A 25,977-nucleotide genomic window follows, 5' to 3' on the forward strand; every position below is an offset into this window, starting at 1 on the left:
TCACCCACTAACATTGAGCTCCTTTTCACTGTCTGTGGGCAAGGGAAAAAGGGGGGGGGGAGAGAAAGAAAAAAAGCGAGCGGGGGGGAGAAGGGCGAAAGGGGGGAATAAAAAAAAAACACCTATTCAAAAATCCCCCCGGAGAGCTGCGCGGCACTTGGGGAGAGGAGCCGGCGTGCCGCTCCGCGCCGTGCAGCCGAGGTAAGTTTGGCGGCCGCCCGCGCTCCGCGCCCGGGCAGGGGTCGCGCCTCGGCGGAGCGCGAACNCCCCCCCGTCTCTCTCTTTTGAACTGCAGCCCTTGAATGCGTGCCATTCTTTAGACTTTCAGTCCGTTAAAGGATTTTAATTAGGCCTTGACTCCGCATCACCGTGGGTGCCTTTGTGGAGTGGTGAATGGTACAAGAGCGGTGTGGCTCCAGCCCCTATCCAGCACCAGGCAGCCGTGTAAGAAACCCTCTTTCAGCCTCAGACGTGCCACTTCACCACAGCCTGTCTTTTCACTCCCCTTCCTTCGGCTTTTGTGCCTTTTGAAATTATTAAAATGTTAACATGACTGTAGAGCCTTTGATATTTAAGACAAAGGAGGAGGAATTGCAGGCGAGGCGGCATTCAGCAAACTGCACGTGGGGAGGGGGGGCGGAGGGCTGAGCAGAGCCTTTCTTCCCTTCTGCCCGCTTTGCCACTTCGAGGAATCACTCCTCGGTTCCTCACCTCTCCGGAGGTATATGTACATCGGATGTATATGAGTAAGTGCAGGCAGATCTATAGGCGCGTTTCTAGAGAGGAGGACTTTAAAGACAATGGAGTGCTTGCACTTCAGGTTTCAAAGGCACGTGTTTAATTACTGACACATGCAGGTATCAGGGTGTCTAAGAAGAACAAAGAGCTCGATATTTGCATTTGAATTATTATTATTTTTTCCCAAGCAATTGATTCCTGCGGTTGTTATCCCGGCTCCGTCCTGAGAAAGGGACAGCCGGCTCTCTGCTACAGCCCTGCGCTGTGGCGAGCCCTCGTGTGCCACCGCCTGCTACCAGCACCCCCCTCCAACCCCCCTTTTTTTCTCCCCTCCCGGAGTCAGGATTTCCCCCAAGTGCCGGAGATCACTAACTCGGATGTTTAATTCATTTCAGAAACACAGGAAAGCAATTTGCCAGCGCCAAGCCCAGGCGATGCGCTGCCTCTCCGCCGCGCTGCCCCGAGGCGGCCGGGCCCGCCGCTCGCCGCCCGGCCGCCTTTGTGCGAGGGGAACGGGGAAAGCGGTGCCCGGCGCTGCGGAGCGGAGCGGGGCGGGCGGAGCGCGGGGCTCGAGCCACTCCAGGAATGTAAACACGCGCGGAGCCGGCCGGCCCCGGCGCTGCCCGAGCCCGAGTGCTGCCTGAACCCCGCGCTGCTCTGCTGCTGCTCCGGGCCGGCGGCGGCTGCTCGGGGCCGCAATCGGGATTTTCGACTGCAAACTTTGTTTCGCACGTGGGAAGTTGCATTTCGGTGCTGCCTTTCAGGCTGCGATGAGGGGCGCCGGAGCGGGCGTTGCGTTTCGGGTTTTGTTTCTGCCAACTGCAGACAGCATTAACTAATTCTTAAAGGCGCAATGTGCGCGCTGGGGGAAGCGGAGCCCCCAAAGCGCGGCGGAACGGCTTTGTGCGGGGCCCGGGGTCCCGCTGGGCAGCGCGGCGGCGGGGAGAGCGTTCCCCATCGCGGCCGTGCGGAGCATTTCCCTAGACCGCAGCGAACTGAAGGCACGACCCCACATTTCTGTGCTTCGGTTAATAATCTGCAAACGGCTTAATGGCTCCGGACTGCCCGAGGAATGGGTTTTCTCCATTGACTTGCGCAGGCCCGAGCGGAGCGCTGCCCCGGCCCTTTCTCAACGCGCTGACATGAGAGAAGAGGATTTAACTTGGCAGCCTGAACAAATGCTCTATCAAAGGTTTCCTAAGAGACAGTGGGAGAGCGGGGGAGATGAATGACCCGAGGGAGTTGTAGGGTGCTACCTATGCAGGTTTCCTTTTAAATACGAAATGGCCATTTAGGGCTCTGAATAAAACTGCGCGCATCAGAAAGGCGACAGGCTTATAAAATTTAAAAGGGCAAAAGCCCATTAATGCTGTGGCGGAGCTCTGGCTCCCAGCTCTGCTTGAGTGCTTCCAAGCGCCTCGAAGTGCCAAAGCTTTTAAGGAATCCTGAGCAGCGGCTCCCCGGGGGCCGGGGGACCTCGGCCTCGCGTGCGGGCGGCCCCGCTCCCCGGTGGGGGCGCGGACGGGCGGGGGACGTGGGCTGGGGACACGCAGGGGTGGGAGCGGGCGTGGGGCGGGGGCACGCGGGAGCCCCGCTGTGGGTGCGCGGCTCTGCGGGAGGGGGCTGCTGGCGTGGCGGGGGCACGGCTGGGGCTCGGAGCAGGGAAGTTTCACAGGGAGCGGAGTGAAATGGCAGTGCCCCGGCGGCCTGTGGGAGAGCAGGGGTCTGCTCACCAACGGGGTTGCTCTCCGGTTCAAACTTCCTCTTCCTTCTCTCGCTAGAGAGAAATTTACTATGGCATCAATCTTGTCTTGGCGGCCCCCGATTCAGGTTTGTGAATGCCAGAAGACTCGCTCTGACCTTTCTCTGTTCAAGTTGAGGATGTTGAAACACCAGCCATCAAACAAAAGGCACATTGAAAGCCGGCTCTGCACCGAGCACGTGTGGCTGTGGGGTAGCGGGGTGCGTCTGGGGGCTGTGTGCCTGAGTTGGGCTGGGGGAGGAGAGAGAAAAGGCCGCTTATTGCTGGAATGAGAGGATGGAAAACATGACTTGAAACTCTCCAAATATCCCGGAGTCAAGGACCTTTTTCTTTCTATCTTTACTTTAAAGAGTCTTAGGAAAAATGTCGTGTTTTTACTTTTTTTTTCTTATTTTGATCGATGTATAATTAGCAAATAACTAATTTTTTTTTTCCTGTGGATGCAAAGATGACCAAATATTTTGCAGAATTTATCAACTTATAAAGCAAAACAATCCCCAAGTTCTTTAGAAAATTAAATGCCTTTGGGATTATACCTTAGAACAATGAAAATTCCCTGGGATTTAGTTGACAGACTTGGGATTTTTATCTACTCAGGAGAGCACTACCTCGAAAAGTAGTGTGGATGTAAAGATGACTGTAAGTTGTAATTTAAACTTATTTGGGGCTGTCAGAGTTTAAAAGGAACACCTTCAGGAGCAGTCAGTGCAGATATCTAACCTGGCAGTGGCATTCCTGTCAATGTGGACAGATGCTGTTATTGTGTACATTGTTTACGGGCCAGGATACCTTAAGTAAACATTGATCATGATTAGAAACAATAATTGAGGCTGTGGCAAAGGATCAATGAAAACTTTGTTTCAGGGAAGAAGAGAGTTGCTGTGTGTATATACAGAGGGCATTTTGTGCTGCCTGAGATGTACAGAGTTAATGCAGTGCGAAATTCCGGTTTTGGACTATTTTAAGAAATCCACAGAAGATGACAGGTCAGTTTGTGCATCATCAAAGAGATGTGTCCCAGTCAGCGGTGGTTGCAGGAGCTGAAAGGACAGGGCTCTGTGCATCAGGTTTCCATTCATAACTTTTCTTGGGAGCTGCTTGCATTTCACCCCCAAATTTCCCCTGCTTTCATAGGTCTCAGAGGTTTTGCGGAGACCAAAAAAAAACAAAAGAAAAACGGACTCCTCAAACCTGGTGGGTGACAGTTACATCGCTGATGTTACAGTTGGGGGCCACGTAGGCTGGTTTGTAGCAGCTTGGTGTTGGCGCTAGCAGCTAGGGAGCCTGGTTTCAGTCCTGAAAAGGAAGAGAAATGTATCTCAGGGAGGAAACAAAGTTGGAATTCCGTTTGCCTTGCCCAGTGTTTCTGATAGGCCGCAGCCCAGCCCTGCGGAAAGGCCAGGAGATAAGGTGTCCCGGGCCTTGCCTTACCTGGGTGCCTGCTTCCCACAGGTGTGCAGGGCTGCAGCCAATGCCTGTGAGGGCAGGTGGGACCACTGTGTGGTTGGCTGATTTCTTCGCTCCTCGTTGGACCCATTTTTGTGAAATCCCATTCTGTGTTACAGCAGAGAGGCAAGACTATTGCAGAAGAGTTGAGGATTGGTTTGTGCTTGTTCTTGTCAAGTGCCTGGTGTGGGACAAGGAGCACAAGCCCTCTTTAACGCATGTACATCCTTTTATGAGAAATCACAATATGCAGTGCAGCAATGCTGTGCATGGGCACTGATGTACCTGCTGCTCAGATGCTGTGTTTTCCTTTCCCTGAATTCAGGCACATGTCAGCTTTCCTGCTGATGGTAAGTTGAGGCTGTGTCAGTGGTATTAGGAATCATTTCTGCTTTAAAATGGTGTCTTTGGCTCAAAAACAACGTTTGTGAATTGGAATGTTGCTTTGTCATACTGATTTTTCTTCTGCTTTTCTTTCTAAAAGCAAAAACTTCTTAGGTAGTGATTTCATTATATTTATTTCCATTGGGTTTTGCAGGATCATTAGCATTGTGCTTGGTTAATGTTTGAAGTTTTTCAAGGTAATAGAGGCCGCGAGAGAAATGTCCAGCAAGGGGTTGTAATGGATCTCCACAGCTCGACTGCTGGAGGCAGTAGTGCATTATGAGAGTGGAGGATGGTTGTACACTTGTTACGTGTTATTTTGGGTTCAGCTACTTCAGGATGCCCTGGAGTTTATGTGTCCTGTGAAGGTGTGGTGTGGGGCCTCAGCACTGTGTCACTACCCTTTATTAAGCAGGACAAATTGGTATGGATATTGTGTATCTGGGAGAGGGGAGAGGGGGGGAAAACAGTTATTTTTAGGTAGGCAAAGCCACTTTCCATCATTTCTCCTGCAAGCATCAACACAGATTAACTTACTTGGCAAGGAACCAGACATTCGTTGCGGAATGTTCCCTTTGGAAGCCCTGTGTAGGCCACCATTTGGTCCAGGCCACAATTTCCTTCAGGTGCTTATGTTTTTTAAACCTGTAATAGAGGACAGGAAAAGCGATTTGTGCTCCTCTACTGAGTCCTGGAGCAGCCAAACGTGATCCTTTCCAAGGGGGAGGGGTGCAGGTTGGCACTTGTTGAGTCAGGGTTTAGGATCTAATGAAGTATCTGCACTCAGAGACCCATGGGTCCTTTCACTAGATAATTCAATAAATTGAGCTGTTTCGTATTTTGTATATATTGAGGTAGCACCTTATAAGCTATCACGTTAGCATTCCATTAAGGGAATTCCATGGGAATTGTATCCCTTTGTTGACGGTTGGCATTTGTTTTGACTCAGTGGAGCAGCTCTGATTCCCAAAAGTGGTGATTCCGAAAGTGGTGCAGGAAGGCTGTTGGTTCAGTATGAGTGGAGGGGGAGGGAAATCATCACTCCAAAGCCATAGGTAGGTGTGGTGCTATAAGTTGTGGAAGTTTCATCAGACTGGATTTGGATTTCTCTTTCTTTTCCTTGTTTGTCTTCATAAGGACTTTGTTTTCCCTCCTGATATACCACTTATACGCCTGTGGATGGTGGTGAGCTGATTTCTAAATCTGATGCTTTCCTGATGAGGAGGCCCCTTCCTGCAGCTCTTTGCCCATACCTGGGTGATGTCGGGCTGCCCGCTGTGTCAGCACAGCCATTCTGCTCACATCTCCCCCAGATGTCTACCTGCTGGGGAGCTGGCTGGCTGTGAGCAGGCACACTGCGCTGCCTGGAACTCAGTAAGCCATAGAAGAGCAGCATTGCTGTGGGTTTGGCTTTGGAAATGGAAATAACTCTAACCCATATGTAATCTTAGAGTGCTGTCAAAGCTAGCATGAGAAGGAAAGTCATAGGCTTCATGTGCCCGATAGCACTGTGCAAAGCCAGCATGGGAGTTGCTTGCTATCTTTATTTGATTGTCTTCAAATCTCTCTGTTTCCAGTGCTCCAGGCTGTAACTTGGAACCTCTCTGGAGCTCTGTGTTGGTGGCCAGGATGACAATGACTGGCAAACACCAACTGCTTGGTCTGTCCAATGCATGAATGTGGGTAGGGTCCGCCTCAGCTATGTTGCAGCTCTTTGTACCTGTGCAATGCCATTTTACATCTTTGCTAGTTGGATGGAGACTAGTGTTGGAGGAGCAAGAGGAACAGAAATATGTTGACAAGTTTCATATCAGTCTCTTGGAGACTTCCAGGTAGTCTCATAACTAGTCAGAATGGTTTATTTATTGGGGCTGTGGTGACACAGATATGTGACAGAATAGTAGGGGCTTCAGTTGGCAATTTAGTAGCAGAAACAGTTCCCTTGATGAATATCTGACTGTTTCTTGGCCATCTTCCTGATTCCCTGAGAACAGCAGAGCCTTTTAGGCTGCTCTGAAATGCACACCTCCTGGATCTCCATCGGAAATTTTGAAGGACAAGTTGCTCTCTCTTGTTTCTGAAGCCCTGTCCAAATGGAGATGAACTGATGGAACACAGGCTCATTCCATGAATGTGAGCATCGAGGGCTGGGCACAGAGGGGCAGCTGGGGATCAGAAGGACTGAGACTGGGCTTCCCTGCCAAGTGCCTGGCTCGCAGTAGTGCTGTAAGAGTGGGATTTCCCTGGTTTGAGCACGGTTTCTGCTTTACCAAAGGTTGAAAATCGCCTTAAGTTCATGAGGGTTCTTACAGCTTCTCTTCTATGTACTGCTGCAGCTCAAATCCTTCCCCGTGCTGGTCTCTTGGGATGGTTTGGAGTGTTGTCCAACATCCACCTGATAACCGTGCATCCTACAGCTCAAAGGTTACCACCTGCCTTTAGTTATTTTAGAGGTGTGACAGGGTAAAAGCAAAATGGAGGGGTTGAGCAGCAGTGAGGAAGTGCTGGTGTCTTGGGCTGCAGGACCCCTACCCTGGCACACTGCCTGCCTGGGAGTGCAGGCAGCCTATGTGTCCCACTCCCCAGCTGGAATGGTTTGACAACCAGCACTGTCGCTTTTACACTTCAATGCTCTAACATTCGTAGGACAACAGAAGTTCCATTTTGTTTTCCATCCTTTTTTTTTCTTCTCTCCAAGGCTGCTTTTTCCCCCCATCCTCCCAAAACAAGAGAAAAAAAAAAGCAGGATAAAAGCTTTAAACAGCATTTTAAAATACTTTGTTGACATTGCATTCTCAGAAGAATAGTTTGTTTATGTATTTCTCCATATAGGAAGAGAGGAGAGTTTATTATCCTACAGGTTTGCAGGGGAGAGAAGAATGATGTGGTTGTCAGGCAGCCCGCCTGATCTCTTGGTGTCCTGCTTGTAAGTCTGTGTTTGTTCAGCGCTCTTGTGGCCCTTTTCCCGGCAGTGGGATCACAGAAGTTAACTTGTTTACAGCTGGTGTGCAGCTTATGTTGGCCTCCCTTGCAGCGCCCCAGCGCTCCCCCCCTGCCTTTTCAATGAAAGCTTTTCTTCCCTCCTCTTCTCAGCACAGGTTGATGCACTTTACATTTGTTTAAACTTTTTTAATTTTTTTTTAAGATGGGAATACTTCTAAAAAAGACTCCAGGCCTGTGAACCGTCATCCTGCATATGCTCCCAAGACCCTGCTATCTGTGGCTTTTTGGGTGCTTTGTGGAGCTGGAAGGTCCTGGTGCCCTCCGACCGCTGCCTGCGTTCAGCAGCATCATGGCTGCCAGCTGCACTGAGTCCTGTCTGCAGGCGTGGGTGGCCTAGCTGAGGTTGTGTGAGCACAGTTCGTCCATTGCACTTGCATGGCTGGCTCACTGCAGGTGTGCTGGGCTTCCTCTTGTCCAGAGGTTCCTCTGCTCTTCCTCCTGAAAGACCTGCTCTGGTATGGAACACTGAAAGCCACTCTCAGCTGCTGTTCAAAAAATTGATCACAAGAACTATGTGTGCATCTTTTCCTGTCCTCCTCTCAAGTATGAGATTTCTCCACAAATTTACATCACTGTTTAAAAAAGTCGGAGATTGCAGTCCAGCTGGAGCATGATAGCATTCGACATGGGAGCCTCCTGGCTTTCCAACTGAATGCATAGCTCTGGCTTTTGGCACTGTGAAACCCTGACATCTCGCACATTAAAATCATAACAGCATTATGTAAGGAGAAGTTATTTTAGGTCACTTGCGGTGCCTCCTAAAACTCAGCTCCAGCGACCTCGCGAGCTGGAACATGCAAGCTTGCGCAGCCCCAGCTGTGGGTGATGTCCAGGCATGGTGCCACCTCCTGCCGTGCCCTCTGTCCCCAGCTCAGCCCCAGTCCCGTGCAGTGCCTCCAGGGAGCTGGGTGGGCTGGGAGCAAGAGGGGCCTCTGACTCGGTGGGGCCAGGTGGGGATATGGGGTATGGGGGGCTGAGGCCAGCAAAGCATGTTGGCAGCACAGGGTGTGGGTAACGTGGGCATCTCTGTGGTGCTGGCCTTGCTGCTCTTTGTGGAGGGATGGAAAAAGCTATGGCAACCGCTGCTGGCAGGGAATGACTGCCATCATTTTTAGTCTGCCTCTATTCCTGGCAGGTTGTTTGTGAAGTAACCAGCAGCTGGGGGGCCTGGGGAGTGGGGGAGGCATCTGCCAGGGTTCTGGAGCTGGAGCTTGAGGTGCGGGGGGGCAGATGGGCACCTTAAACTTAGGGCTGGGTGTTTTGTTTAAGCAAAATATCGGGGTCATTTTGTCTCTAAATAAATGCAAAAACGTGAAATTTCCGATTCGTCTGTTGAAGTTCCTTTTGTTAATACGTTAAGCATCCATTTTGAAGAGTTTGGTGCCTCGCCTCTAGGATAGCAGAATGCAGTTGCTTCCTCTGAGCACTCTTCAGTGCACTGTTTTTCAACATTTGCCTCTCTGGCTTCAGCACCACACATAGCTATGGTGGTCCTTGCACACGCCGCATGGTGCCAGATGAGCATGTGTAACAAATGCATGTTTGCCCTGTAATGGGCAGTGCTAGCTGCATGCACATAAACACATTAGCGAGCTGGAATGAGTGAAGGGAGGACAGCGAGGCTGCTGTCGGGAAGCTCCCGGGTTCTGCCATGGTGACTAAGGCGGCTTGATAGCTTCCTTATTGCCACCATCTGCCTGCTGCCGGCTGGGGCTTGCGGCACAGCGAGGTCCTGCTGCTTGCAGGCTGTGGGCAGCGCGCTGGTAAACAGCCGGGGACAGGGCTCCCAACGTCCCTGGTCACGGCTGTGTGATAACTCTCTCATTAGATTTGTTTAATCACGTGAAAATAAAATAAATATAATTCCAAGAGAGACAGCATTTTCATTTCATTAAGTTTTGTATTCTAAATGCATATATAAATTATTTACTCAATGCGTGAGCCTCTTGTGAAATACGTCGTGGAAAAAAGTCTTGTATTGGTACCTATTCTTGGAATGCTACTCTTCTGAAAATCCCACCAAAATTTCAAATGTTTGCTGGCAGTTTTATGGTGTCATATGATTTAAATCCTGATTTAAAACTTTTGAGTTCAGTCATCCAAGAGGGAGCAGCGTGTCGGCACGGAGTCTTCGTTCTCCTTTGTCTGAAACTACGGCTACAGCCTTCAACACCTCTTTCTTAATAAAGAGAAATGTAAATCAAAAATACTTGTCACGTTGCCAACGTCTTGTCCTAGCAATATCCCAGCGTACTAAATCATAAAAGGAAGAAACATAGTTCATATCTCCTGTCATATGAGAAATATATTTTTGAGTATATCTCTGCTCTATTTGTGGTCTTTTGATGTTCATGATTTTACGCTTTGTTCTGATGAAGACAACTTGACCTGATAAACTTCCCATTGAAGTAATGAGGGACTGGGAAGTCAAGCTCCATTCTCACCATTGCACCTGACTTAGGAATAACTTGTAGGAAATGAAATACGATGCACATATGCTAATCTCTTACAAAGGCTGTCTGACGTCTTCGTTTAGTAAGGATTAAACTCCCCCAAAGAGGCTCAGAGGATGCAGGAATTCTCTGGCAGTTGATCTTTTTGTGTTTTTAACATAGAATATTTTTAGCCTGAGATACAAAAATACATACTTCTGTATCCAAAGAGACTGTTGTTTCCATTTATTATAAAACCTTGGATGGGAAACAAGATGTTAGACCTATTATAATGCAACCCAGCAATTAACATATGTTGGCCTGCCTCTGCCAAGGCTGCCGTGTGAGTAATGCAGGTTGCACAAGCGGAGGAGTCGGGTTGTTTGTCAGTGATGAGCCATCCATACATGCATGAGTGATCAGATTGCACAGCCATCAGCGAAGGATAGGATGTGAATCTATGCTTGAATCTAAAAGCAATTATAGTTTAAATTTCCAAACTGAATGCATCTGAGAGAACAATTTTGACTTTTTTTTTCCTGTTGCCAGTAAAAAAAAAAAAATCTCTTGTGCAGTATTAAGAAAATTGAGGTAATAATCAGTGGAAGCTTCCAATTTTTTGAGTGTTTTGGGGTTTTTAATTCTCCAATGACTGAATGACCAGAGTGAGGAATGTCAGGGATGTGCTCAGCAGCGAGAGCCCCCGGTCCCCCCTTTCAGAGATTTCTGGGTGCTGCACGTGAGTGCCAGCGACTGAGACCCTGCTTCTCCCTTCAGAGGGGCCTTCTGCAGCCGAAGGGTGGTGTGGCTTGGTTCAACTGGGAACATTTTCTCCCTGCTGAAGGCCAATGTAGAGGCAGCCATAGCTGGAAAACACACTTGTCACGTAAAGCTTTGAGTATTTTCTATAGATTTATTACTTCCACCCAAATATGCACTTTTTGCAGTTACACATAGGAAGAAGGAAAGAAAAAGAGCAGAAGCTTAACTTAAAAGTATGTATGTATATGAAGTTACATTATAGGGAAGTCCAGCTTTTGCTTGTTTTCCACTAACAAAGAGAACATGACCAATTAAGATCCACTAAGTGTTGCAGGAAGACAAAAAGTATACTGTGGATTTAAATTAACGAAATGCATCCTCAAAAGATTTTGAAGGTTGAATATGCTTGAACTCTAAAGTGTACTCCAATTAGCACTCTATTTAGAAGCCGATTTGGTTCCTTAACTTGAGAGCAGACTGCTGCACGCAGGCTAAGGGTTTGCTGTGTCTCACAGCTGTGGTTGGTCGCTGTGTGCTGCTCTCAGTGTGACCCAGTCATCTTGGCTGGAGGGACAGGAACATGGAGAGAGAATAGCAGTTGGCATCTGTATGCATCGCATGTAAGTGTTTACCTCTGGTTCTTGGGTACCTTACCATGGCAGAGTGCAGTGCATCATCACTTTTCTCTTTTAGAGGGCTACACGCTCAAATTGTAGCTTTGACACTGTCTGTTAAGCTATAAATAAAGCTTGACTATGACAATGATGGCCTTCAGGCAACCTTTTGACTGTAAATTCACAATTGTTGCTTTTGCCTTGAGCGTCATTTTCAAGCTGTGCAGCCTGGATAGTGTTGAAGAAAAGAACTCAGAGTAGAGAACTGTGGGCTTTAGTGCTCGGAGTACTGATCAGTCTAACTTAAGATCACTGGCCTCAAATATTTGGACACCAGAAGCCAGGCCCATAGAATCATTTAGAACAGTAATAGACTTGCCTTTTGCAAGCTCTGGCTTTGGGGGCTTGTTTGGGTTTTGCATTTTCAAGTTTCATCCACAATCACAAGCACTAGAAACTCATTAATAAACACAGATACTATTACTATCAGCTGACTTCAGGAGCTGGGTCTTCAGCGCATACATGAAAACAGCAGCAGCCCCTGCTCGAGGGCTGCTGCCTTTCCTTTTGGTGCCATGCTGTGTGGGGCTGGGAGCAGGCCTGTTGTGACTGCAGGCTGCTGCAGTTACTGGCCATGCTCGGGGCGTTGCACACCTTTTTCAACCAGGCACACACCAAGAGCTTCTATAAATGGAATAGCTAGGTGTAATGCTTGCTTCTCCACTCCAATGCCATCAGTCCAGAACAGGCAGATGCAGCAGATTTTTTGGAGATGCTGAAAAAAGGGGAAAAGAGCTGTCTGGGAAAAATACACAGTAAAGTAGGTGTAGCTGGATTTACCTCCTTCATGGCATTTTGGCTGTAAAAAGTGAAAATGCTGAGTTTGTATTAATATATTATTTGTTCTGCTTTTAAATACCTGTCAGAAGGCTTTGATCTGTGGGCACTGTTGTTACCTCCACCTACAACCCAGCAGCTGCGTGTAGGACTGCTGGACATCTATCCTTTGGAGGCAGCTCTGAGTAAACAGTTTTGCCTGCCTAAATTTTGGTTGGTCAAGTCTACGCTAATTGATGTGCTCTGTGCTGTTGTTCTGATGCTTAAATAGCACCTGTGAGTAGGTTTCATTAAAGCTGCATCTCTAGATGCACGCTAAATACCTTTGGTACCTCACCTGTGATGGTGGTGGAGCTGCTGGTAAGAATGACAGCTGCAGGCAATAAATGAGGACAGTAATAGAAGGCTCAGTACTGGGTAGAGCCCCATAAATCATGAGGTGAGAGTAGTGAGAGCACTGGCAAATTGGTGAGCAGCTGCAAACAGCACTTTCCAGGTAAGAATTATTGTGCTCACTCCTGATAAGTGCTCAGAGCCTGCCTCTTCCTTGTTCGTGGGTGACGGCCCTGGTGCCTGGGCACTTGGGAGTCTGGCCGGGGGATAGTGAGCGTTCAGCCCTGTGCCATCCCTGCAGCATGCGCTGAGCCTTCGTTTTCATCCCAGGCATGTTCAAGTGGGAGTTTTCTCTTTCTGGGAGGAAAATCCCAATGCTTTTTGCAGCTGACAAGTTGTTTTATTTTGTTTCCTTGGAGACTTTGAAGCAGCATTTTAGAAAGGTGGAGAGAAGGGGATGGATTTGGCTGACTTAAAACCAGCTTGCTTTGTTAGCCTTTGCCTGGAGGGGTGTGAGGAGCCTGCATGGTAGAGAACAATCCTACTTTTCTATCATTAGAGAAATGAAAAGTATTTTAATGAAATAATGATAGGAAACAGATGGTGATGGGCTGGCAACTGGACTGTTTTTGTACGCTTAAAAAGTGTCAGAGGCATCTCAGTGTAATTATAGCTAACAGTGTCCCATGATGTAGTGCTGGGGGTGGGTAGGGACTGAGGCTCTCCGGGGTCGCTGTACCTGGAGCCAAGCACTTCTGGAACGCAACACAGTGTAAAAGGGAGCCCCTGCAAGCAATGCTGCTGGGAGTGTGCTGGATGAGGTGTGCTACTGGCAGAGCTGTGCTCATGTGTCTGCAAGAGCTTGGATGGAGCTTGCCACTTTGCTATACCATGCTTATGGTGTGGCATGTACCGCAACAGCTGTCTTCTTCTGGTGCTGTAAGCTATGTACTTTAAGCATACAAATAAAAGATTCCTAAGATGGTGCTGTAAACAACATCATTTACATATGAGGTAATTATCGGCCTATCTAAAGCTGCAGACCCTCCTCTGAGTACATGCACATCTGTAACCCCCCATGCTGCCCCAGGAACAGCCAGCGTTGGGCCACGTGTCTGTGATCAGCTGGTCTTGTTTTGAAAGCATCTTTTCTGCCCTGATGTTTGCTCTGTTAAGGTCAGTGGTTGTGTGATTCATGGTAAGTGAGAACAGGTTACTGATGGGATAAAGGGTTTTATGTTTTTAGGGGAGTGCTTTTAGTCTTTATCTTCTTTTCCTCTCATTAAGGTTTGTTTTCAGCTGGGTTACCTGCTGTTGATACAGGTGACTGCAGGGCCAGTCCCTGTGCTGGTACCAGGCCATGCTGGGAAAACATGAGGCAGGAACTTCTTTCCAGGTTTACTTGAGTTAGTACTGCAGTTGCTAAAGGGTACCATTTACCTTGCTGCTGAGGATGTGGTTTAACCCAGCAAGCAGCTGAGCACCACGCAGCCCTTCTCTTGCTCCTCACCTCGTAGTAGCATCACTGAGAGAATTGGGGGGGGGGGGGGGGGAGGGAGAGCGTACAAACAAAAAGCCCAAATCAACTCAGCAACAACTAAAACATTGGTGCTTTATTGATGTTGTGTTTCTCGTAAAACCAGAACATAGCGTCATACCAGACACTGAAGGAAGACATCAACTCCATCCCATCTGAAACCAGGTTGGGTGGCATAGTGATGTCCAGCAGATAAGCCAGAGGACATGCACTTGTGTCAGCTCTGCAGCTAGCAGCACAGGGCTTCAGCTGAGCTGTCCCACTGTTGCTATATTGTTTGTCCTGTCCTCTGTAAGTGGGTGACAAGTGGCATGTCTTGGAGGAGGCACAGGCTGTGCTGTTGGCACAGTGTTGGTGGCACCGACAAGGGAGGATGGCAAGTTAGCCAGGTGGCTTGAACACAACAGCATTTTTCACCAAGTTTTTCATGGTTGTTTCTCCTGACCAGGAGTAAACCATGTTAATGCTGTGGGAGCTGTATCCTGATGCCCAGTACAAACATGCTGTGCTGTGAGAAAGGTGGGCGGTCGTTGTTTCCATCCCCCCTGCTGCAGTGTGGCCTTGTTCCGACTGCCTCATCCTCCCGGCTCCCTGCTGTTGTCATTCGCACCCTTACACTGTGTTAACATCAGTGTTTGTGCAGGTGCATGATGAATCATACGGGTGAGCCCACTGAGAAAACAAAAACCATCCTGTGCTCCTATGTGCGTTCTCCTGGCCAGTGCAGATCCCTGTACAGGCTGTGATGTGAACATGGCACTGGTGGCCTGGCTGCATGGAGGTGGGACTGGAGGCTCCCAAATCAAGAAGTCAGATGGATCCATGCAATTAGCCAAGAATAATGAACCCAACTCACAAATAGATTGAATTGAGTGATTAAAACCACAATATTTTCATTTGCATAAATTTATTTTCCTGTTAGTGCTGGAGCATCTGTTGCTGGGGGCAGGTAGATTCTCACTAAATGGAAATATAACTTACATGTAACGTTCCCTACGTAGGGCATCACTCTTAGCACAGCCTCAGGAACTAGTCCAGAATGCCAAAACCAGGAATAAAATAAACAAAGAGAGTGTAGCTCTGTGGGACTGTGCCTGTGTGGGCTACAGAAAGCTCAGTGGTTGCAGAGCTTCATATACTCCTTGGTCAAGTCTGTGACCTGGGAGGCTGCAAAGCTCCCCATTTTCAGCAAAGCAAGGTGAAGCCTGGAATTCCCAGCCTTTGGTCAAGGGTGTCTGGAAAGTACAGCAGAGCTGGGGCTGCCTGCTGTGGGGATGGGCAGAAGGAACTGCAGAAGGTGGCTCTGGGTTCCACAGCTTGTGAAAGCCCTAATGTGGAGTTATTCCTCTGTTTGTATTTTTGTTGTGTTTTTTTTTTTTTGTTAGGGGTGTGTGTCTTTTGTGTCACCTGCTGTTTTACTGAAATTGCTTACTTTTCTGCCGAAGCAGGAGATGGAATTTCCTACTGTAGAGCTGGCAGGAGACGGCATGAAATTTGATGCCCATCTTCCTGTAGGCTTGATGTGCCCGGAGGACACATGCAGCCCACCCAGCCATGGCAGATACAGCTGCAGTAAGGTGTCACAGAGTGCATGGTGAGGCCTGAGCCTGCAGCCCTTACAGGGGAGCGGGGCTCCCTATTGCAGAGTTGAAGGTTCCCACCAGTACTTGCCCTTCCTGGGGGGACCTGCGGCAGGTGGGGTGGGTGGCTGCTTTCTGGGGCTGTGTTGGAGGCAGCTGGTAGCAGCTCCTGCTGGGGCCAGAGCCAGTGGGAGGGCCATGTGGGAGCTGTGCCTTTCCCACGGCGTGCGGCGATCGGAGCTCCTGGGCACTGCCGTCATACAGATAACCCTTGTCATTAAGCTGCATGGCTTGACTAAATGCCAGTTGCGATTGTAAATTATTATTCCTTAAGTTCCCAAAGGAACACGGCGTACTGTATTTCGTGCTGCCTGCTTTTACTGCTGTTTTGTAGCTCGGCGTGGGGTTTCAGCTTGCAGGCCAGCTTGCAAGTGGCCCCATTGCTCTGGTAATTGCACAGCTTGTTGCTCTGGTTGTGGGTGCATGTGTGTTGTCTGTGGGATGCCTCATGGTCCTGGGGGAAGAATCAAGCAATAATCTTAAAGTGGCCAATACTTGCATACATCTAGCTGGGGACACTTGCAGCCATCTCACTGAAGCGTTCCTCTGGCACGCTGCTAATGCCTGAAGTTAGCAGCTATGTGTGTGCAGGGGCTGCATGCTGTCCCTGTGTGGTGAGCAGATTTGGTGTTGGCTGCTCTTTGGATGCAGCACAGCATAAAGGGCTTGATGAGGAAAATCATGTTCAGATCAGAATGCAGCTGGTAGCTTTGTATGCAGGTGTTCTGTACAGCTGACCTTTATCATGAAGTAGCTTTTAAATATGCCCCTTCCTTTCTTGATTTTTATGAAGTAAAAATGATTCCAAAATTAAAATTATCCCCTCAAAATCCAATTGTGTACATCTTCATGTCTTACCTTCATTTTCTTTCAGGATTTTATTTTGATTAAAAAATGAGAGTTCTTAAATGCGTATCTTTATCAAGTGACTGATAATGCCTGAAACAAGCCTCTATTCTATGAAGTGCAATGCATGAAATTCCTGAAAAATCTCATATTTTCCACTAATATGAAGCAAGGCATCCAAAAATCCCCAAATGATTTGAAGTTTTTCAAGTTCATTTCAAATTTATATAGCACTAGGTCTAGTGGGAGGTGTCCCTGCCTATCGCAGGGGGTTGGAACTAGGTGATCTTAAAGGTCTTCCAACCCAAACCATTCTATGATTCTGTGACTTCTAAAGATTAAGGACATAGACTCATTTTGCAGAGGTCTTCCTTTTTATTTTTGTAATTGGTACTTCTCATTGTATTCTGAACAAATCACCTACTGAAATCATTCTATGTGTCCATATATTAGGGGTAACATAGTATGAGCTTCTTCCATAAATATTCATGGTGATATTTTGTGGCTGTATGTGTATTAATTTTAGTGAAACTGTGTTTAAAATCCTTCTGTTTATATGTTAAACTCTCATAGTGTATTATTAAAATCAGTTTATATACAGACGTTTGGTTTTCTTTTTACTGCCTTCTCCAGAAAGAGTTTGTATCTGTTCATGGAACATGAGGAAAACCAGGCTGGAATTTGGGGGGATGCAGCTTTCTGATGGCTATGGGATTTCTGCAGATTCCAGAAATTAATGGTGAGACTTCAGTGCATAACAAGTTAATAAAAACTTACAGCAAAGACTATTTATATCAAAGCACAAAATAAATATTGAATTTTCATTTTAAGAGAAAATTGCTTGGGGGATTCTGACAGTTACTGAATCACTCTGCCAGGCTTTGTGGTTTTAAAGCCAGAATGCTTACGCTTGAGAGCATATTTTCTGTCCTATTTCTCTATCAAAGGCTCTACACATGAGCGGAGGAAGCTGGCAGATGAGCTGGCCTACGGGAGGAAATAGTTAAAGCAGGTGAGCACCAGCACTATCAAAAGCAATAATAATAATTTGCATAAACAAACCTGTAAAAGTAGCTTTCATATTATCATTGTTAACTCACAGTTCTTATGTTTCCTATGCCTGATGCAGAAGAAGCTAGGAAGTATGATGCTAAAACTGACTGGGGCTTACTTCTGACCCTGCGACGCTGCTGGGCAGGCAGCAGGTTGGCTGCTCTGTGCTGTATAGGTGACTGGGACAGGATGGCCCTGTAGCATCGCTTCCTGGCAGTGATGTATGGCATCCTGCCCTGCTCTGGGGATCTGGGAGGCGCTGCTGCTCATACTCCCAAAACTTTTTGTATCTTCCAAGCTCTTAATCACTGTGAATAAAATAATCATCATGAATAAAATTTAGATTAGACTATTAAAGATTTAAGTGTTTAAATCCTGAAACTCATTCTGTCTGTAGAGTTCAAGAGTTTATTCATGTGCAGCTCTGTGGAAATTGCCACTGAAGGCGCATGAGCTGCCTCATGGCTAATTCCTACCTAAGCTTTTTGTAGGACAAGATTAAAATGGAGTTACCACATCCACTAAGTAGCCTGCTCAAATTCATCTGGGTGAGGTTTCAAAATGTGTACAGTTATTCAAGTTTCAGTCTAGTTCCTTGACAATGTGTCTGCAGAATGCTAACCACTTGAAAGCAGCTTGGGGTTTTAGATTTCCACGTTGCTCCTCCTCTGTTTGCAAGCCAGGCAATGAAGGATAGGGCTGATGCATGAAACTGACAGAGCAGCTCCTTTCCCTGACCCCAGCCACTTGAGAACCAGGTGAGCACAAGAGAGGAAAATCAAAGTCACAATCCTGTAAATATTTATGTATGTAGTTAAGGTTAGACATAAAAATGGTTATTTGAACTTAGTTGAACTCCTTGCAGAGAAAGCTAAGAATACATGTAAATATTTGCAGTCTGGAACCTATTTCAGATTTCAGAAGTATTTAAAGTACTTCAAAAAGTATGTTTTTGTTTTAAAAATAAAAATACAGCAAAGCCCTGTGCTGCAGCAAGGTGCATTCAGAGAATGCAGACCCTGCCATGTGGGTAGTTCCTCTCAGCAGTAGCAGACTGGATAACTGCAGGCTTCTGACTTGTGTAGCTCTCTTGGTTTGCTCCTGGGATGCTCTCAGCAAGAGCTCGATGTTGGGTTGGAGGGCAGGAGGCTTAGTGTTGGGTCTCTGAACTCACAGAAACAGTTGTCTGATTCAACTAGTTCTTCCCTGCCAGATTTCTCAAGCAACTTTGAACAGATTGCTTAGGCTCCGACTGCCTGCCCGTCCCAGTTGTAAAATGGGGTTAACTATGCAGTCTTTCTTCCAACTTTGCCTGGACTTCCCCTTTTGTTTTTTTTTGTGTGCAGAAGCTAGGTTTCAAAGTGCCATTGTAAGATGAGTAAATTGAGAGCTTGCTAAATGTGCAGGTGTTTGGCTACCTGGAAATGCGAAGGATTGGGTTCATTGTGTTTCTGTAGGGTCTCACAAGCGCGTGTCAATCCTCTCAAGAGCTGTGATTTATATATATATATTTTAAATCACTTATTAGCTCTTGACGTGAAGAAAGCAGTACTATACTAGCAGCCTGCTGTCTTCATTTGTGCTCTCTACGTATTTTGTGTACGTGTGTACAGACATACTTTTTAGTAGTGAGCAGCTGCAGGCATGTGCAAGCCAGCCCTGTGCCGACATAGCACCGGTTCCAGCTCTCGCCCACCCGCCCACTTTCCTTCCTTCCTTCCGCAGAGAACTGGCAACCAGACAACCTCAAGGCTTGTGCTGCACAGGCAATGGCCTGCCGGGGGAATGGATGAGAGAGAGCATTTGGGTGCCAGATTGGTGTCTCTTTCTTAGCTTGGCTTTTCTAAGCTTATTTTACAAGTCTGAGGACAAACAGTAGTTAAGACTTGGATGGAGAAAAATTTATATACTCCCTGCAGGAAAGGGGGATGGAGCTGGGTCTGGGCGCTGCTGCTGCTCCCAGGCTCGTCCCACGCAGATGCTGGGGCTGTGCAGTGTGTTCTGATGAGCCGGAGGGCAAGGGTGGTGGAGTGCTCTGCCCAGGACAAGTTTTGAAACCCCAGTTCAATTAATTCACTGCTTTCTTCTCAGAGATGAGGTTTAACGGCGCAGAGTACAAAATATTGTGTGTGTGGTGCAAATGTGAAATTAGACTGAATTTATCCCAAACTGTCTTAATGAATGGCAATTTTGCAAAGTCATATGGCTGAGTCAGCTGACTTTAATGATGTTTGTAAGCAAGGGTTAGAGAAAGCATTCAGCTCGTATTTCCTTGTTGCTGTCGCTGCGTTTTTACCGTATTAGGGTCTTAATGGTTATGTTTTCCTTTCTTAATCACAAACAAAATGACTTTGGCAGTCAGTGACCCTCTCGCCGTCTCTGGTGCGACTGTGGTGTGGAGGTCACTGCTAGCCCTGCAAAGAGGCAGCAAGCGGGGCAGTGTGAAGGGATCGCCATCCAGCAGGAGCAGGGCACCGACTGGGGAGCCTGGCATTGTGGGAGTGGGTACAAGCAGCTGGTCCCTCGCTTGGGCACTTCCTGCTGTACAGCTGGAGGCTGAGTGGCCTTGCTTTGCTGGGGGAAAGCCAGTCATGGCACATGGGTGCAAGCGGGCAGGGGGCTGCTTTGGGTGCTTTTCAGAAAACAAGTGGTTAAACGTGGGCCTGCATCCTCTACGTGCAGAAAAGCTGTAAATAAGTAGCACCAAGGCTGCCTGACCCACATAGCGCTTGCTGGCCGGAGAAATACTCGGCATGCTTGGGCTGCCCATACTTGGCCCTGTGCTCTGCCTCTGTGCTCTGCAGCTGCTATGCTGCAGTTGCAAACTTGATGAATAAAACTGACACGCACAGCTTGTAGGTGTAGGTTTATTTTGTTATCTCTTTTTTTAATTTGTGAAGTAAGGGGGAAATTATAATTTTTTAAAATCTGTTATTGGCATGCAAAGGGGCACTGTGTGTGAGTTCCAGCAGTCAGTAAACGGGTGCCTTGGAAAAGGTGCCTGACTCTGGAGCTTGTACTTGGAGTGCTGAAGTGGCCTGGACTGTTTTTTCCTCTGTGAATGGTGAGGAGTGTGTGGGTAGGTGGAAGATCTCCTCCTTGTGAGGGTTGGTGGGTCCTGCTGCTGCCCATGCTGTTGGCTGCAAGGCTGTGACTGTGCGAGCAATCTTGTTTACACTGGTCTGCTTTTAGCCTGTCGCAGTAAATCTATTTCACTTGTCACTTTGTAAATCATTATATAGGATTAGGCCTTTTACCAGCTTTTAAGAATTCTGCCACCTCGCCTGGCTCAGCCGAGCGATGTTCCTCCTCACTGAAGTAGCGCTGTTTGTGAGGAGGAGGAAACGCTCCCTGGAAGGCGACCGACGCTTTCAAAAGTACCGTTCCACAAAGGACGCTTTGAACTGTGCTAAACCTTTAAAAGTTGAATAATATTTTGAATGTTACTGTTCTAATGTTTTCCTATTGTCATGGGAGACTTGGATCAAGTCCCGGGGCTGTGGTTAACTTTGCCTCCACTCCTAGTCCTTATTTACTACTGCTGAGGAGATGAACTTAAAGCTATTCCAGCTTTTTTTTTTCCCCACTGCTAAAATCAGTCTTAAAGTGTTCTAAGATCTCTTTTTTAAAATAGAAGAAGCTGAAAGATGGCTAATGTTCTAGCTGAGGGATCGCAGTGAGGTGCTCCCACCCACATACTGCCCAGGTTGCCTTGCGCCATATGGTGGCAAGCCAGGCCTGGCACGTCCCTGGGGAGCTTGGGAATGTGAGTAACAAAGGTGAGCCAGGCAAACATTGTTTATCCAGTCTTTAATGCTTGTGATTCTTCAGAGTTGTAGTTGTAAACTCTTCTATGTTTACCTATCAAATGGAACATCAAATGTTTGTAAACTTTGTGGAGGGTGATGGCCTAAAAGTTAGAAGGGGAGTGCTTGGCAGAGGGCAGAGCTCAGTTTGTGGTGTTCTGATAAACACAGGTGAGTCCATTTCCATCTCAGGGCCTACTGAAGGTGCAGCCGGAGGAGCGATTTCAGTGGGACAGGGTTTTTTAGGAAATGGTATCAACAATACTTTGATACTTAGGGACTTTGTAAGTTCTCAGAAAGCAGATTGAAATATAATAACAAAATTCAGTGTCCTCTTATGTGTTGGTCTGATCAGGGCCTTCATTATTAAGTATGTTTTCACCCCTTTCCCTGTGCGTTTATTTGGCAGAAGGTATGATTTATTTGACATCAGATAATCTGCATGTGGTTGTCATGACGGTATTTGAACTTCTGCTACGAAGACATGGGATTTAAGGTTTCCGTTGGTCAGTGAGGTCTCCAAGGGCTCATTTTCCATTTATATATACTTCCTGTCCATCCCCAGGAGCCTAATTATTAATGTAATAGTATGTAGTAATGGCTTATCAGACCAGATTATGTTAGTGTAACTTGCTTTTACCATACATCATTGTATGTTGAAAGCATTTGCTGGTTTAAATTGAAAGCTTCATGTGTTTCTCTATTGAATAACTATTCCTTTTCAGCTTCCTAAAGGGTGGAAATCCTTTTCTGCTTAACAGTGTTAAGTGTGTGCTATACACAAAACAGAAGTGGTTTTGTAGCTGCACTTTTTTTGGCCCAGGTAAAAATGTAATAAATGAAATGTGAGGCAGAGGAAGGGGAGGAACCTAATCAGATGCTAAAGAGACTTCATGAATATTAAGTACTTTCCACTTAAGCAGTCTTTTTAATAATTTGAAACATTAATAGCGCTATGACTGCCTGCATCTACACCAGCTGTGTAAGGGAGATAAAAGTCCTAGTTTAACGTGATTTTTATCAGTTTGCTCATGCTGGTGTCTGACCTACAGAAGTCAATTTGCATGTTGGAAAACAGCTTTCTAGCAAGCAGGACTGGCTGAATGTGCAAATAAGTAGCCTAAGTGTCACTTAATTCCTGATCTAGAGACTAAAAGAGTAACTGCTGGTAGTTAAAATACTTTGGGTTTTTGTTTCCTTCCCTTCCTCTCCAAAGTATTAAACATTAGTGCCTAGAGTTGTGCTTAGTGATTCAAGAATAAACTTGTAAATGCATGTTGAATATTTTCTGGTAACTAATTATAGGAACTGTTTGTTCCCAAGTTAATGAATTCCCTGTAAGAGTTGCCTGCATTCAGTCTGTTACATGTGTTGCAAAATAATGACTGCAGTTTTTTTAAATGTGTATGCGCTAAATGTAAGTTGTGCCAGTACTGTAAAAGCTTTACTTGTGCATGTTCTCTAAGCTGTCTGTGGATGTTTACGTTTATATTCATTTCCATCAGGAAGATGCTTGGGAAGATCTGCTTCCTTGAACCAGTTGTGTTTTCCTGCCTGGTTTGCTCTTTTGGATACCCCAAAAGGGAATTCTAATGATATGCCTTTAACTTCTGAAACCTGGTGTGAATATGGGTGAAAGTTTAAGAACTTATTTAAGTGGATAAGTAGATGGTGGTTTTAAAAAAACAAACAAACAAACAAAAAAAAAAAACAACAACTAACAACAGCACAAACTAAACCTCCAGCTTTGGGTTTGTCTGTACTGTTTCCTGCTTAGAATAGCTGGTCTGCTCTGCCCCTTCCTCTGACATTTGTTCTCCTGTTTGGGAGCGGCTGAACTGGTTGTTTGCATGTATGGAGTGAGCTGGAAACTGCAGGCTGTGATCTGTAAAGGATCATCATCATCAGCTGAGCTGTCCCTCTGGCATATGTTGGGTGAGCAGTTGGGATGGTGGATCTAGCTCTAAACTTGTGAATCAACACACAGTAAAAACTGGGATCTGTTTCAGATGATACCATAATGCAGATAATTAATCTGTTCAGATACACTCACTCTTTGTTTGGGGAGTGGAGTCTGGGAGTAGAATGCAGGCTAAGGCAACCTCAAGTAAGTTCCTCAAACTAATGTATTGCACACCTCTAAAAATAGTGGACTTCAAGAAAATAAATAAAAAGGAGCAGCATTTCCTGCAAGTTATTTGTGTAAGGTCTGGTCTGTGTTATGCATCTGGAAGCAGCTTCTTGCTGTCTCAGTGCGTTCACTAGTCAGGGGCTCTGTCTACAATGCTTGTGATTTGAGATCTTGCTGTGGAGTTAGCAAGGAGTTTCTATGGAATTAGCTATGATACTGTCTGCTGTAGCATTTTTTTAAGCATTCATATTGTTCTGTTTGAAAATCTGCATCCTTTATTAAATTAATTTCTTATGGAACTCAAAATGACTAAGTTGCTGTTGTCAATTAAAAGAAACAGTCAATGGGAAAGGGTCTTATTCTACAGCAGTTCTTGCTTGTCCATCTGTGTTACTCTTACTATTACAGACCATGCCTGTTAAGCAAGTAAAACGCTTAATTACAAATACTTGAAAATATTTTGTCTGTGACTTTAGAAAAGTTGAAGTTAAGAGATTTTAAAAAAAATAGAACTCTATTTCTCTTTTGCTTTTTGAGGAGATGTGAAGCTTTAAAATGTCTCTCCTTAAAACTATTATAGCTTTTATTTGTTCTCTTCAGTTCTTAGAAGCAACAGGAGTAATCCTATGTTGGGTTTAATTGCTAGGCTCACTGGAGTGGAATATATATATATTTTAAAAAGAATAGTAACTTTGGGGACTTCTGGGAATGGATACTGAATTTTCAGGGAGAAGCTTTCCTGAACGATATTTGAAATTTCAGTGTATGTGTATACAAACTTGGTTATGATAAAAAAAAAAAAACAACACTACAGCTTGATTTGTTACTTGGCTTTAATTGCATCCTTTTAGTAGCTGTGATAGTCATGTTCCCAGTTTTATTTGTTTTTCAGTAAAGGAAGTCTTCTAGAATGAAAAGATTAGTGTAAACTGAGCTATTTGCTACACAAAAATGTGTTCTCGTTCTTTTATGGTACCTGGGGAAACAATTGCAGTCCACATGGCAATATAGCCAAGTTACATGCTCTTCCACACCCATGATTTTATCTAGTGTCAACAGCAGGGATTTATAAGACTTCCAGAAAATGACTTTTCTGGGGGCTGAAGGCATCGTGGGTCTCTTTGTAGCTTTCTTGGCCAAATTAGTGAATATTAGTGGGACACTGTTTATCACACCATAATGTATAAGCCCTTCTAGTTACAGACCAATAACTCATGGGTTACACAGTGGTGTCTGAGTGATTTGGAGCTCTCCTGGAGGGAGAATGGAGCGGCGTGAAGCTGTGGTAACCATATTTTGCCTTAGCATTTTGTGCATCAGCTGTGTAGCGTTTTTAGTTATTGCTAAATTTGTGGTAGGAAGCTGCCTGAAATGAAATGTGAGGAACTCTGTATAATAATAAAATCAATTGGACTGTTTCCCCAGTAATTCTGGAGACTGATGCATCATTAATGTTGGTAATACAGTGGCTGTCAGATCACAAACTTCTCAATAAATGTGCAGCTGGCAGGCTTTGATGGAAATTGGAGGCAAGCAGAGAATGAGATTTAGAGCTTTGATATATGGGATGTCAGCCATGCGATGAAGTTTTTATCAATTTCTGTCACTTCTGTCTCTTATGCTTGCTACATATGTGGTCTTCCTTGCAGTTTCTGTTGGTGGCTGGAATGATAACTGCACCTTTCTAATGCTTAGTAATGGAGATAGTAGTTAAAAGAACAGCCCAGGTCACATTTGAATGTGTTGCTTTGTTATGTAGCAACATCACGTCAGAAATGTAATGCCATAATCAGCTCCTACACACTTAGTGATTTATTATTGGTAATAATATTTCTGATGGAAATGGAAAGCAGGGCTAGTCATCAAGGAACTTGCACTAACAGAAGGGCAAGGCAGTTGTTTTTGTATCCTCATTAACAACCTGTACTGGGGAGGCATCAGGAAAACCAGTTGAGTGGCTTTTCCAGTCCTTCTGAATGTGTTTTTTCGTGTTTGTTTTTAAACTGCTTAGTAAATCAGGATTTCTCTGTATCTTTAGATTAACCATTTGAAAGACTTCCTAGTCCTAGAGCAGCTGCTTGGAAAAATCAAACGAGTGTGTTGCAAATCCCTGTCAGCGTTGGTTTAGTTCAGAATTACATAAACAGCTGGAAAGTGGCACGGATATCTGCAACATAAAGGAAAGACAAACAAGGTAGTTTGCTAAGAGTAAATACCGATAAGGAAGTTTGAATTTGAACACCCTCCATGGCTGTGTTGTGAGCAACATGCGCTCTCACCATGGGCTGCACTGATTTACACCTTAAAGTCAGTATTTGAAATTGTGCTCTTTACACTCTTATAATAAAATCGAATCTCCAGAAACACAAACCAAATCCTTGAGCGTTATAGGGATAAGTGACTTTGTGACGTTGCATCACATTAACGATATCTTTCAGTGGCTCTGGGCCAGAGCTGGCCTACATTGTTTTGAAGTAGTGACTCCTTGCAAGCAGGGGATGGCAAGAGTGTGAGTGCACTTGGAGCTGTGCCCTCTCCCTTGAGCTGTTGTTTGTTGCTGATCTCTGCAAGCTTTGGTGAAAATGCTTCTTGCTTGGATTCTGAGGAAATCTGGCAACTTATGAAAGGTAAAATTGATGTTTGGAAACTTCTC

General features: G+C 45.9%; 1 protein-coding gene across 5 annotated transcripts in view; it reads left to right on the top strand.

Annotated features, from left to right (window-relative positions):
• The window catches only part of ZMIZ1 (zinc finger MIZ-type containing 1), a 333,239-nt gene continuing 307,364 nt past the window's right edge, over positions 103-25,977 (top strand). For all 5 annotated transcript variants that reach the window (XM_021398381.1, XM_021398386.1, XM_021398384.1 and 2 more), the window contains exon 1: positions 103-201. The gene's annotated coding sequence lies outside the window, so the exon portion shown is untranslated. The remainder of the gene's footprint in view (positions 202-25,977) is intronic.

The sequence above is a fragment of the Numida meleagris genome, chromosome 5 (assembly GCF_002078875.1).
Source record: "Numida meleagris isolate 19003 breed g44 Domestic line chromosome 5, NumMel1.0, whole genome shotgun sequence".
Taxonomy (NCBI): Eukaryota; Metazoa; Chordata; class Aves; order Galliformes; family Numididae; genus Numida; species Numida meleagris.